This window comes from Misgurnus anguillicaudatus, chromosome 6 (genome assembly GCF_027580225.2).
Source record: "Misgurnus anguillicaudatus chromosome 6, ASM2758022v2, whole genome shotgun sequence".
Lineage (NCBI taxonomy): Eukaryota > Metazoa > Chordata > Actinopteri > Cypriniformes > Cobitidae > Misgurnus > Misgurnus anguillicaudatus.
The window spans coordinates 7,969,272-7,984,135 of NC_073342.2; the positions used below are offsets into that span (position 1 = coordinate 7,969,272).

At 34.9% G+C, this 14,864-nt stretch overlaps 3 long non-coding RNA genes and 1 pseudogene across 6 annotated transcripts; 2 read left to right on the forward strand and 2 right to left on the reverse strand.

The window, feature by feature from the left end:
- Positions 1-456: 456 nt before the first annotated feature.
- LOC129434478 (C-type lectin 1-like) lies at positions 457-2,373 on the reverse strand (annotated as a pseudogene).
- Positions 2,374-2,512: 139 nt separating this feature from the next.
- LOC141364273 (uncharacterized) lies at positions 2,513-7,423 on the forward strand. The gene is made up of 3 exons (XR_012369950.1): positions 2,513-2,837; positions 4,781-4,867; positions 6,338-7,423. It is a non-coding gene; the product is annotated as an uncharacterized lncRNA (long non-coding RNA).
- LOC129444123 (uncharacterized) lies at positions 5,233-6,196 on the forward strand. 4 transcript variants are annotated; one of them, XR_012369954.1, is made up of 5 exons: positions 5,233-5,385; positions 5,484-5,542; positions 5,822-5,880; positions 5,978-6,036; positions 6,135-6,196. It is a non-coding gene; the product is annotated as an uncharacterized lncRNA (long non-coding RNA). The 4 variants fall into 4 exon arrangements; XR_012369951.1 differs by having other exon boundaries at positions 5,233-5,542; XR_012369953.1 differs by lacking the exon at positions 5,822-5,880 and having other exon boundaries at positions 5,484-5,724.
- A 6,256-nt stretch (positions 7,424-13,679) lies between the features above and the next one.
- LOC129435453 (uncharacterized) lies at positions 13,680-14,641 on the reverse strand. Its single transcript, XR_008641312.2, has 3 exons — positions 14,523-14,641; positions 14,309-14,449; positions 13,680-14,234 (listed from the first exon to the last, which is right to left on the reverse strand). It is a non-coding gene; the product is annotated as an uncharacterized lncRNA (long non-coding RNA).
- Between the last annotated feature and the right edge of the window lie 223 nt (positions 14,642-14,864).

A 14,864-nucleotide genomic window follows, 5' to 3' on the forward strand; every position in this document is an offset into this window, starting at 1 on the left:
AGCAGGTGGTGTTATGACTGTAACTGAATATTGCCATGTTGATGTGTGCAGGTCAGGACCATTATCAAACCTGTGACGTCTGAGGCAGGTCACACTTTGTAAGTCATTGTTTCAACAGCCTGTTTCATGGTAAAACGCCAACATTTGTCAGGCCGCTACAGACACACCCTCCAACAAAAAGTCAAAATCTCCGCAATTTAGCATCACAAAGGCCTTTATATAAGGTAGACCAAGGAGGAATTTGTTAAAGTATGATGTCCGGAAATGGAAAAGAGAACACTGTTTGTAGAGAAGTTTCTTTTGAACTGATATTATCTTACACTATTTAACATCAGTCAAACACATACAAGAAACAAACAAACCTTTATTTTATTTTCACACTAAATTCTTCTGAGTTATTTTTAACCCAATGCTGGGTAAATATTGGACAGAAGGCATGCTGAGTTGTATGCTATGGATTACATCAGAAAGTTATTTACCACTGAAAAGTTTTATCCCCAAAGATAGTATACATTACATTTGTTTCAGACAATGACAGTTCTATTTAATCTATAATAAACCTTCAAATTCCCACATTGTCAAACAATTTAAAAAAGTATGAAAAATAACTAATAGTTGTATATAACAGTAAGACATAGATGATTTCATTCTTCATATCTAGTGCAGATGAAGTTGCGTAGTTCAGTTTGAGGAAGGCTGATCCAGCGCTGAACTCCTCCAGACTGAACTGCTCCAGATCTCACAGTGTCACAGCTCTTATCTACTGTACTGTTCACCCAATTCTGATAGCAAACCATCTGTCCATTCATCCAGAACCAAACGCCCAGAGCACAGGAGTGACGTAACCCCAACCACACCTCTGGAGTAGAGGCCTGTTTAAGCAATCCTGACACCCTGCGTTGAATCTTTTCTGAATCAACCGAAACCAAATCCACATGATTCTGTCTACAGTAACTCAGAGCATCAGACCAGCTCAGACTCTTATTGATCAATACCAGCTTATCTGAACACACAATAAACCACAATGACATCAGTCACACACAAACATAAAAGGAAATACTGTGTATGAATCTGATTTAATTCTGATAATGAAGAAAGCTTTGACATAAAGAAACACTGATATTTATTACTCACTTTCATGACACACAAAAGTCTGAGAGTGACTACAAACTTCATCATTCCATTGACCCTGATTATTTATTTGAACTTCTGTACATATTTCACCGGCACCATTATTGGGTTTACCAGACATCCAGTATCTGAAGGTGGAGTCACTCTTATCTGACCACTCCCATGAATCACTGAACAGACCGATCCTGACAGATATCTGACTGTCATTAATGATCTTCTGAATCTGTTCAATCTCATTCTGGTTCCTCACACTCACCAGATCAGTATGATTCTGTCTGCAGAAACTCTGAGCATCTCTCCACGTTTTATTAGAAGTTTCATAGATGAATCCTTTGATTGTCTCTGTTTAAGGAAGAAAATAAAGAATATAACGTATTACTACTCTTAGAGTCAATCTTCAGACACTCTTTATTACAAAAGTTATGAGCTATTGTCTTTCTGTCTCTGTTTGTATTTCTCTCAGTCAGTCAGTTTTTACAGTATGTGCAGTATGTACAGTTTTTTAGACACATGTTTTAACAAATACACATGGTGAACTTTGGTTTTAAGGATTAAACTAAAGTTTTTAAGATCCCATTTTAATGTGTAGTGGTAAAGGTCAGAGAATAAGCTGAACTTAATGCTTCTTAAACACGTGTAGTTTATCGACTGTGACTCACATGCTATTTCTGTGTCTTTATTGTCTATTGTTGTCATGAAAATTTGACATATAATGTGTTTTGTTTAGTGAAGGTTTGTTGTAATTTTAGGAAGCTGCACTCACCATTGTAGCAAATGAATGTAAAGTTCGTATCACAACTACAATGACGCCATATTCCACTTATCGTAAATGCACAATTACCATTAGCCCCAATGCTTGTTTCCCAGTTTGTATAGTTTACAGGATCACCCATAGACCACTTCCATTTATAAACACCTGTATTATTCAGTATAAAATCCAGACGCCAATATTCCCACTGTTATTTACTTGACTAATCAGCTGTTTCATGTCGTTCATGCTGTCGACTGTGGCCAGATCAGTATAGTTTTTTCTGCAGTAACTCTGAGCTTCATTCCAGTTTGTACTCATGTTTATATGGTGATAGCGGTGAGCAATGCATTCAGATAATGAACAGAGAGCTATTAAAGAGAGAATTTGATTCTTTATTAAAACAGAGTCAAATCTTATTACATTTTAAACAAAATATAAATCAAAAAAACGTGCCTACCAATGAGAAGTCTGAAATATAGCGTTTGTGACATTTCTAAAGGGTTAAACATACAAAAAAATCAGACTCTTCTGAACAAAATGAATGACCTTCCAAGTTTATTTAACCACTAAAGTTAAGAACAGACATTCATCAAGATTGTAACAGAAGGCTTGAGACGAGGTTGGATCCATACACTGTAAAACATTATAGCCTCATTAAGTTATGTGTACTAACATTTGCTATTTAGTTCTACTACACACAGCAAGTTTTAGATATTCAACTCAAGTCTGTAAGTTTTCACTAAGTTAAACTTAAAGTTACATATTGTCTTAACTACTTGTGAGTTGTCTCTGTGATGTGAATGTTCATTTAACTAACTTCTGTAAGTTATGAATCACAACGAGAGGGAGGGGTCGTGTCCAGAAAAGACCGGGAAAATTTCAGTTAACTTTACCTCAGACACAGCGCTCATCTGAAATGACGAATAATACATTTTTTTGCAAGGCTGCAAAGGAGGTATGTATGATTTTTTTTGTCTTGATGTAATAAAGATGCCCTTTATACAGTTTTAGATAAAAATATTGCGTTTAAAGTAAAGAAAATATGCAGACATCGAGCCTGCTTTGCGAATGCGTCGTCGTCAGGATATTTCTCTGCTTTCACATCGAAGCATCAAATGTTAAAAGAGTTTAATACACCATGGGGACAATTTTGGATATTTCAATTGGTTGTGCGTAACGTTATATCGATTATTTCGATTATAAATATAGCTTACAGTTTAACATTTTAACAGTTAGCTTAACAGATTTGTTTATTCACTGTCAATGTGAATTAATCACGGGCTGAGTCTTCGTTTACTTTCAATATGTTTACATGGTACGTTTTTAATATGACTAAAGTTAAGCATTTAAGAAACGGGTAATGTTGTATTATTGTGGTGCTTGAGGGATTTTTATCCTCGTCGTGCGATTAAGGGCACGAGGGGAATATGCTTTGAAATGAACGCAAATAGTGTCTAATAAGTGTTCGAGGATCTGTTCGTCTGACATAAAGGCCATAAAAAACCTTTAAATAGATTTATATCTCTCAGTCACTTAACAAGTGGACACAATCTCTGTTCGTTTCCACAGAATTATGTGTTTAAGTCTCGCAGGGCAGCCATTTAGGCTACTGCGCACGCGCATAGGTGTGCAACCTCTCGCCAGAGAATCCCCTTACATGTTGTTGATGGTAACAGCTGTGTTGCGTATAGTTAATCTTTTTTTCTTTGATTATTGCGATCTAATCAGTGGCTTTAAATGCTGTTCGTGCTATCTGTGTTTCTGGATTTACAAGTAGGACGCACGTGTTTGCTGAACATACATGATACCATATGATTAAAAACTGCCTCCCTATCTTGTCATAAATAACAGGTATTTGCATGATTTTTACCGTTTTATAATCTGTATGTCGTATTTTTGGTATTTTGTACAAGAGTACTAAGTATTTTGATCATAGCGATTACAGTGGTGTAAGTTACCGGATCACAGACGACCATAGACTGTAAAAAAAATAGATCACGACCCACGGTTCGGCTCCCATGCGATTCGCAGATTAATATCTATACAAAGTTTGTCATTTGCATGTATTAAAGTCTTGCAAATGTTAACACTCAAGTGATTTTTAAAGGAACACGCCCACATTTTGGGAATTTAGCTTATTCACCGTATCCCCCAGAGTTAGATAAGTCCATACATACCTCTCTCATCTCCGTGCGTGCTGTAACTCTGTCTGACGCAGCCCCCGCTAGCTTAGCTTAGCACAAAGACTGGAAATGCATGGCTCCAGCTAGTATACTGCTCCCAATAAGTGACAAAATAACGCGATCATTTTCCTATTTATGTGTTGTGGTTTGTATAGTCAAACCGTGTACAAATAACAAGGTGATATGAGACACAGCGATCTTTTAACAGTATACATACTGAGAACTATATTCTCTGAAGACAAAGCACTGCCGCATGGGCGGAGTGATTTGCACAACTCTGACCGAACTCTTTGCTCCTCACCAGGGGCTTCTCATGTGCTGCGAGCAGATCACTCCGCCCATGCGGCAGTGCTTCGTCTTCAGAGAATATAGTTCTTAGTATGTATACTGTTAAAAGATCGCTGTGTCTCATATCACCTTGTTATTTGTACACGGTTTGACTATACAAATCACAACACATAAATAGGAAAATGATCGCGTTATTTTGTCACTTATTGGGAGCAGTATACTAGCTGGAGCCATGCATTTCCAGTCTTTGTGCTAAGCTAAGCTAGCGGGGGCTGCGTCAGACAGAGTCACAGCACGCACGGAGATGAGAGAGGCATGCATGGACTTATCTAACTCTGGGGGATACGGTGAATAAGCTAAATTCCCAAAATGTGGGCGTGTTCCTTTAAACATTTTAACCACAAAAGTCTGTTTTTACTTTTTACAGTCTCGTTTTGTCACTCTGCATCTTGTGGCTGATAAGCTATTGAAGAAGAGCTGCCCATCACTTTATGGACATTCAAGTTAACATAAGGTATTGTAAACGCAATTTTACCTAATACTATCAACTTAATACATTTACTGTAAACTGTGCAGTTCTTTACTCATACAATTTCATGTTTTTTTTCCTAATCTGCTTTTATTACTTTGTCTTGTTTGTTACTCTGCATCTTTGCGGCCGCCCATCACTTTGACGACGTTCAAGTTCACATAAGGTATTGTAAAACCAATGTTGACTAATACTATCAACTTAATACATTTACTGTAAACTGTGCAGTTCATTACTCATACACTTTCATGTTTTTTTCGTAATCTGCTTTTATTACTTTGTCTTGTTTTGTTACTCTGAATCTTTGCGGCCGCCCATCACATAGACGACGTTCAAGTTAACATAAGGTATTGTAAAAGCAATGTTGCCTAATACTATCAACTTAATACATTTACTGTAAACTGTGCAGTTCTTCACTCATACAATTTCATGTTTTTTTTCTAGTCCGCTTGCTTTTGAAGAAGAGCTGCCCATCACTTTGACGACGTTCAAGTTAACATAAGGTATTGTAAAAACAATGTTTGCCTAATACTATCAACTTAATACATTTACTGTAAACTGTGCAGTTCTTCACTCATACAATTTCATGTTTTTTTTCTAGTCCGCTTGCTTTTGAAGAAGAGCTGCCCATCACTTTGACGACGTTCAAGTTAACATAAGGTATTGTAAAAACAATGTTGGCCTAATACTATCAACCTAATACATTTACTGTAAACTGTGCAGTTCTTCACTCATACAATTTCATGTTTTTTTTCCTAATCTGCTTTTATTACTTTGTCTTGTTTGTTACTCTGCATCTTTGCGGCCGCCCATCACATTGACGACGTTCAAGTTAACATAAGGTATTGTAAAAGCAATGTTGCCTAATACTATCAACTTAATACATTTACTGTAAACTGTGCAGTTCTTCACTCATACAATTTCATGTTTTTTTTCTAGTCCGCTTGCTTTTGAAGAAGAGCTGCCCATCACATTGACGACGTTCAAGTTAACATAAGGTATTGTAAAAGCAATGTTGCCTAATACTATCAACTTAATACATTTACTGTAAACTGTGCAGTTCTTCACTCATACAATTTCATGTTTTTTTTCTAGTCCGCTTGCTTTTGAAGAAGAGCTGCCCATCACTTTGACGACGTTCAAGTTAACATAAGGTATTGTAAAAACAATGTTTGCCTAATACTATCAACTTAATACATTTACTGTAAACTGTGCAGTTCTTCACTCATACAATTTCATGTTTTTTTTCTAGTCCGCTTGCTTTTGAAGAAGAGCTGCCCATCACTTTGACGACGTTCAAGTTAACATAAGGTATTGTAAAAACAATGTTGGCCTAATGCTATCAACTTGGTGCTTATTCTTTAGACTTAGCAGTTCTTCACTCGTAGTACAATTTCATAAGCTAAGCCTAGGCTGCTTTTTCTAACTTTAGTCTCTTTTTTCACACTTCTACAGCAGTTGGTGCATTAAGATACCTCTCAGAGTTATTGTGTCATCTCAAGAAATAAGGTGTGTCACCCTAGAGAGTGTTCCTGAGTCAGTCAAGGAGCTATGTGTGACATGGTCCATCATTCTGGGCTTGCAAGGAAACTTTCTTCTACACTTCGAGGATCCAGACTTTGGAAATGAGCACTGCAATTTCACCGATATTAAAGATCTACCATCAGATCGAGTGACACTGAAAGTTTTGTTGACAGCTTCTGTTTCGGTTTCTGACTTTGCATTACAGTTACTACTAGTGCCTCATCAGTGGAATGGCCTGATCCTTTTGTTATTCCTGATTTCTCTCATGATGTTGAACTTCAGTTGAGCGCTGCAAATGATGCCTATGCCAGGGATGGAACAGTAATGGTCATTTCCAATGGTGTTAAATACTAGACAAACTAGCTGATGTGAAATGTTGACTGTTTCCAAGGTCCATCGGTTTATTTTGTAAAAGACTTTCTGGTAACACTTTATTATAATGTTCATTAGTTAACATTAGTTAACTGCATTAGTTAACATGAACTAATGATGAACTGCACATGAAGTGCAGCATTTATTAATCTTTATTAATGTTAATTTCAACAATTACTAATACTTTATTAAAATTTGGTTAACGTTAGTTAATGCACCGTGAAATAACATGAACAAACAATGAACAGCTTTATTTCTATTAACTAACATTAACAAAGATGAATAAATGCTGTAACAAATGTGTTGCTCATGGTTTGTTCATGTTGGTTGATGCATTAACTAATGTTAAGTCATGAACATTATAATAAAGTGTTACCGACTTTCTTAGCGACTGGGTATTAACAAAAAAGGTTTGGGGATAGTTATATTGCATTAATTGTTCTTTAAAAAAAACTAACACTAAAATATGTGGCTTTTAAAATAATAATAATAATTTGAAAATGAACAGTGCAAAACTATTTTTATCATATTTGAGTTTTTATCAGTAAAAGAAACATTACACATACCTGTATCTATTATTACAACTATGGTGTTGATTTCACAGTTTAAAAACAATAAAGAAACCCATATAATATTTCAATGAAATTTGTTTTTAATAAACATTTGTAAAATTCATTTTTACCAAAAATGCTTTTCCAAGCCAATGTTACAAATTGTTCTTGTGCAAATAAATAGTTTTCGAGCTAATAATTTGCAAGTTTATTTCAGTGTGAGTATTATTAGTCAAGATGATGAATTAAACTGTTAATGAAACCTAGCTAGTTGTTTTAACTACAAGTATGAAGTTGAAACAACAAATGATTATTAATCTAACCCCGTTTAAAACATAACTCTTTGAGTTGAGATCAAGTGATAAAGTGAGTTTTATTGAACTGATGATGTAACTTAGCTAGTTGTTTCAACTACGAGGATGAAGTTGAAACAAGAAATGATTATTAGTTTAACACCATGTAAAACATATCTCTGTGAGTTGAAGCAAAGCATATCTTCAAGTTCATTCTACTTCGATTTGTAAGGCAGCAGGTGAACTTTCGTTTCTAAGTTTAACCAACTTGAAATGTTTTACAGTGTATATGCAGTTTTATTGGCAGCGCAGTAAACAACCAATATATCAGGCAGGGCAATGAGATATATGTAAGGCAAGACAAGAGCATAAAGAGTAAACAGGGGTCGGCAGCAGGCACCAAAACTTAGGTACACGCTCAGTATGTTTCTGTAAAAATAAAGCCTGCAACCAGCTGGCAAAAGCTGGCGGGAAAAGGAGTAAAAGGACGGCTGTCAAGACAGACACTTGCTGTTTGCCTTTCTATCAGATGAAGTGGATTATATGTAATATTTGTAAGATATGCAAACGATTTAGCACCAAGAAACAATTTACACTGAATAGGTTGTGTGCTGGTTTATATTGTAGGAAATAAAATAAAACAAAAATAAAGTTACAGATAAGCATATATTATTGAATACCTATGATGATCTATAATCTTTTCACTTTTATAATAGCCCTGTATAAAATAATAAGGTTATGATCAGAGTTTACTGTTATAAAAACTATGAATTTTATGAGCATTAGTGGAGCTAGAGGTGTCAGGATAAACCTAAAATGCATGTAATTAATGTTCTCAGAGAATCTGGCAAATAAAATAGTGTATTGTCATTAAGCACCTGTCCTATATGGCTGGTCTCGTTTTGCTCTCATGGTACTTTGATGGCACACATGTGATCGTGAGGCGCCTGCAGCACAGATGAAAGGCGGACAAATTGTTTAAATGCATTGCATTGCATTCTTCAGGCCGTTGTCGCAGCACATCATCAACGCACATATTACTTCACAAAGAGTTAGTACGAGAGTCTGAAATTTATTGGCCAGAGTAATGACCCACAGGTTAGGGGTAATAGACCATTCACGGTTCACGTCACAGGCGTTTCCCACTGTGCATGTCGGGGTCAGAAAAGTCATTACAACAGATTGAGTTGCGTATTATTCGGTATCGTCAAAAATGCCTAATTGCGTCGTGGGCTTTTAAAATCGCACCAGGTCTGCCGTTAAGTTTTTCGGGATTCCTGCAGAATCTCAAAAACAAAAAATACAACATCTGTGGCTGCACGCAATTAAATGTGCAGACTGGGACAATGCAATGATAAAAGAGGCTTGTGTTTGTAGGGCTCACTTCATTTCAGGTAAGTCATCATTTTTCAGCGCTGTTAGATTAAACTAGACAGCCTAAATGGTATGAACAGTTTGACCCCATGTTGTGCGCGCACCCGATAGTCATTCAATGTTTACAAAACTTGAAGGGGTCTATAAGTGGAATGTGTGACCGCTCAGGAGCATTGTAGAGGGGCTTGTGACACATACTGCAAGTCATCTTAACTGGAATTAACCATATTTCTCATGCCAACATAAACAATATTCTTTCTAAACAAAAACAATTTTAACACAGTTTAGGAGAAGTATTTTTAGCAATCACAACAGTGACATGCCAAAAGTATAATTTGAATGAGAATGTAAGTTGTCCTTACTTTTGATGTTGTTGTGTTTCTCTCTTGAATCTGCTGTGTCTCTGTCTGTATCTGCATATGTGATTATATGATATCTGCTCTTCAGCACATCACATCAGTCGGTTATTTCCCTTAAAAGTTATTTTCATATTTCATTTCCTCCTTATTTGTGTGTAGAGGTTTTAGGTCATTTCAGGGTTACTGTTAAACATAAAACTAATTGATAACAACATGAGAGCATAGTAAGGATTGTAAGGTATAAACAGTCTGGTTTAAAATTATTGTTCAACCACTATAAATACCAATGCTACAGCGCTCTTCGATTGCCTACCAAAAGCGTAGAGTTTATGCTGCATGACATCACCTGCGGGAGCTCTTTTGTGGACAAACTTGGACAAAATGAAAGGTCAGTTCTCACCTTATTTGCATGTTGGTGTCAGAGAGATTTATGGTGTAAAGGTGTGGGGTTTTTTGTTTCTGTGATCTGTTTTAGGTGACAGGAGAAATGGGAAACACCTTCAAGTCGGGATGCAGAAATAAAAAAGTAATAAATAAAAAAAATGTGGTCCAAAGCGGGGAAGTGACATCACCCTTACGAAAGGAAAATATATTTACCAATATATTACTTGAAATATATTGTAATATATTGCAATATATTATTTTACTTTCCATTTTCCAATATATTATACATTGGCAATACAAGGAATAATATATTGATGGTACATATATTCTATATATGTGTAATATATTGCAGTATATTGCAAAATATACAAATTATTGCCACTTTCAATATATTGTACATGGATATAATATATGTGTTTATATATTAAAAAATATATGCAATATTATATTTATAAATATCTGCAAATTGTATTTTGATTTATATGCGAAAATGTATTAACAATATATGTAGAGATATAGTTTCACATATATGTTTACTATATGGTAGAATATATTTCAAATATATGTAAAATTATATGGAAATATACATGAAATATATGTAGATATGTGTTCGATATATTGTGGAATACATTTTAAATATATGTAAAAATAATATGGGAAATATATGTGCATATATGGGAATATGTATTAAAAATATATGTACAGATATAGTGTCACATTTATGTTTACTATATGGTAGAATATATTTCAAATATATGTACAACTATATGGAAATATATATGTAGATATGTGTTCGATATCTTGTGGAATACATTTTACATATATGTAAAACTAGATGGAAAATATGTGAAATATATGTGCATATATGGGAACATGTATTAACAATATATGTACAGATATAGTGTCACATGTATGTTTACTATATGGTAGAATATATTTCAAATATATGTACAACTATATGGAAATATATATGTAGCTATGTGTTTGATATATTGTGGAATACATTTTGCATATATTTAAAATTAGATGGAAATATATGTACATATTTATTGTAAATGTATGCACAATATGTGTACATATATGAGAACATGCACATACAATGTATGAATATATTTGGGATATATACAGTATATGTACATGAAACATCTAAAATATATAAATACTTAAATATGCAACCTGCAATATACAAACATTTACACCACATATTAACACAGACTGATGGGTAATCTATCAAAAGCCACCTTTATTTTCTTTTAATCAGGCACAGATACTAAACCCAATTTGAGGTACAGAGCTCTATAGGCCTATTAAAACCACAAGAGGTTTTGCATATGGTCAGTCAAAGGAAATGTGATTGGCTTTACATTACATTACATAAATGTGTTGCATTGCATTTACATAAATTACATTTTAAAAGAGTGCCATTAAACAAAAAAATATACAAAATATAAATTGAAGCAACTTAAATTATTTCAAAATTTCAGCAGTGCCATTATACAATATAAAGACAATATCAATAAAGACAATATCAATAAACAAAATGCACAGACAATAATGAACAAATAAATAATAAACAAACTTTCAAGAAGTTTTGGGAACCGTGAAAAAGCAAAAAAAAAAAAAAAAAATGCCAAAAGAACAGTCCATTATCCTGGTTAGGAGTCCACCTTGTTTCTTCACTGACTTACATACCCATGCTTTTGCTCTTCACCTGGTGTCTTAATGCCATTAGCTCGCAGATTCTACTGTTGATAGATTTTCTGACATCAGCTTCCTTGGCCTTATAGGAAACAGCATCTGTGGAGCAGAACAACAAGGATTACTCTCTCCCTCCTCCTGCTGCCCCTCTTGTTCACAAAAATCTCTCAGAGATGCAATAAAAACTGAAAAGCACCAGCTCTGAAAACTTATATACCTTTTAAAACTTGAAGTTTCCTTGGAGCCTGCTGACATCATATGTATATATAAATACACACACATTCATGTATATATTTAAGAAATATTTGCATTTAAATACTGTATATACATTTCTATAATTTATATTATATATAAATATAAATATTTTATATGTAAATATAAAACATTTTTCTTAAATATATACATGATTGGGTGTGTTTTTATATATAAATAATAATTATACACAGTACACACACATATGTTATGTAAACACAAACTTCTATTTTGGATGCAATTAATCGCGATTAATCTTTTGACAGCCCTAATATATATATATATATATATATATATATATATATATATATATATATATAATATAGTGCCCTTTTTGTTCTTGATTGCAATATATTTTGTATCATATATAAATGTATGTTTCATGCATATATTGCAATATATCAAAGCATATAAAGACAAACTATTACATGTAAAAAATACAGTGCCCTTTCTGTTCTTGATTGCAATATATTTTGTCTCATATATACATGTATGGTTTATGCATATATTTCAATATTTTGGAAAATATAAATACTAAATCCCATATATGGTAATATGTTGCATAATATATTACATGATATTTTCCAATATACTGAAATATATTTTTTTTTAGTAAGGGCATCCCATGATGCCTGCATTTTATCTCGCTACGTTTTTGGATCTGCCCTTTGAAATTAATTTACTGATGTGCTAATTTTAATTGTAATCCCCTAGAATTGTGAAATTAACTTTATTTTACGTTTATGGTCTCCATCTTTTTTGTGGTTTTGGGCTGACCATAACAGCAGGTGTTAGTAAAATGTAAAAATATTAGTAGATTAAGTTAATTAATGTATTTTATATTTTAATATAACAAACTTATGCTTAGGTTTCAAGGATGTGTATGAAACCCAAGGCTGGCGTACCTGGGACTTTGTTTTAGCTTTACATGTACTGTGCCTTTTCCATAACTCTTAAAATTGAGTATATAAATATACAAATACTTTTGTGTGTCATACAGATACATTGTGTGCATCATTTTTAAGCAGCATGTGGATAATTTGATTGCAAATTTTTTCAGGCACATTTTACCAATTCCAAACCACATTAATCTTAACAACTGCCGTTATTTTTTGTATGTAATAATTTATAAGTGACCTATTATTGTTAATGATCGCTGGAGGTAAAACACATATATTCAGCTGTGCAGAATTATCACAAAGCAATGCTATAGAAATAGCAAAATTAAGGTTTGACCATTAGACAAGAAATGTTGATTGGGGCAACAGGGACACAAAGAAATATGATGAAAAGAAAAGATACTAACTGTAAAATGACTTTTTCTAAGTGAAATAAGCTCAGTGGTAAAGAACTGTGTTAGCAACGAAAGGTCGAACCCATGGAAACACACATGCCAATAAAAGATATTTATACAATATGTATATTGTGAACAGGTTTCTGCCAACTACATAGAACACTATCTAAGGCTGCATCAAAAGTAACTTCGCGTCTGCTGCTGTGTTGGATAAACAATACTGCTTCGTTGTGTCCCATAGACGTCGTCATCGTCTTGCTGCCCCATCCCTGTTCTGTGATTAGTTCCCTATTTCAGGGGCAAAATTGGTCCATATGTGGCATGACGAGGGGGTGAGAGTTTAGCTTTGTGACGAAAGAAAGACTTTGCATAAAATTCCGACTACGCCACCCCAGGACTTACACCCACGGAAATATTCCTTACACCCAGAAAGGCGGTAAGGCACACAGGTTCGTTCCTCTTAAAAGTGAAGGGAGCAGAAAACGTGGGTATAGTACAAAAAAATAAAATTTTTATTACACAATATTCTGTGTTCATGTCAATGAGCTAGATGTAAAATACACAGAAGACAACATTATTCAAAACAAATCTGTCTCACTGCAGTAAATACATAAAACAAATGACATAAAACATCACAATCACAAAGTTACACAAAAATACAAAACAATTGAAGGTACACTTCAATGTAGGCTCACTGCTACAATGCAGTGCGTGGAAAGGAATACAAATAATAAACTAATTAAAATAATACACAAACCTACAGAGCTGAGGTTACCCACTCGAGGGATCACTGGCACAAGTTGTCCAAAAGCACACTTTCGCACACCACACCGTGAACTCAATGTACACACACTTATACACTTCAAATGTGTAACACGGGAACCGTTGAGCAGTACCACCACCACCACAATATCCCTCACCCGTGGGGACCCCAGCTCCTGAAAGGATATTAAGCAAAATACATATTCAAAACAATAATATACAAATTTTACAATAGAAACAAAAACAAACAAAGAAAACTGGCAGCTGAAGCTACACGAAAGTCATGGCGCAAACACCAAAGTCCATACGCCGGCTCCAGTGCGCTAATCCTCCACTTCAAGATAATACACACTCAAGTCAGAAACCAGACAGTGGACGGTCCGGTTTACAACAGTGACAATAATGTAATGTTACAGCGGTGCGATAAAACAGCACGAGACTCAAACAGGCAGCAACCAGAGGAAACCACGTAGAACAAAAGGGAGAACCCTAAAGTAAACAAACATAATATTAAAAATCTAAACGTCATACACTAACATTACAATTTGTGGTTGGACACTTACCGCACAGTGGCATCACCCCAGACACATTAACGTCTTTTACAGCACTGTTTAACCTACAACAGGTCAACCACAGCCAACTGAGGGTGCACAGTCATTTAAGCCACCAACAGCACAAGGGCACCAGTACGCTGGACAAACATGCTAAAACCAACACAAACTAAGTTTTAAATAACATACAGATTAAAACTACGAACAGCACATTAACAATTCTCACCTGTCGCTATTGCTGCAAACTCCCGGGGGAAACAGAGGACATGACGCATTCCGAGCAGCAGCCAATCAGTGCTTAAAAAGGGACTGCCCCTTCCTGATAGGTGACAGTAGCTGTCAATCACAGCTCACCTAATCCTGCTACACATAGTTTCCATGCTAGATTGCAGCATGAATAAATTTGCATGAGGAAACCCAGGATACAATATAGGTCCCCGTTAATAAACATGCAGCCGCGTTAACCTCTAAGGCAGGGTTCCCCAAATCTTACCCTGGAGGGCCGGAGCACTTCAGAGTTTAGCTTCAACCCTGATCAAACACACCTGAGCAAGCTAATCAAGGTCTT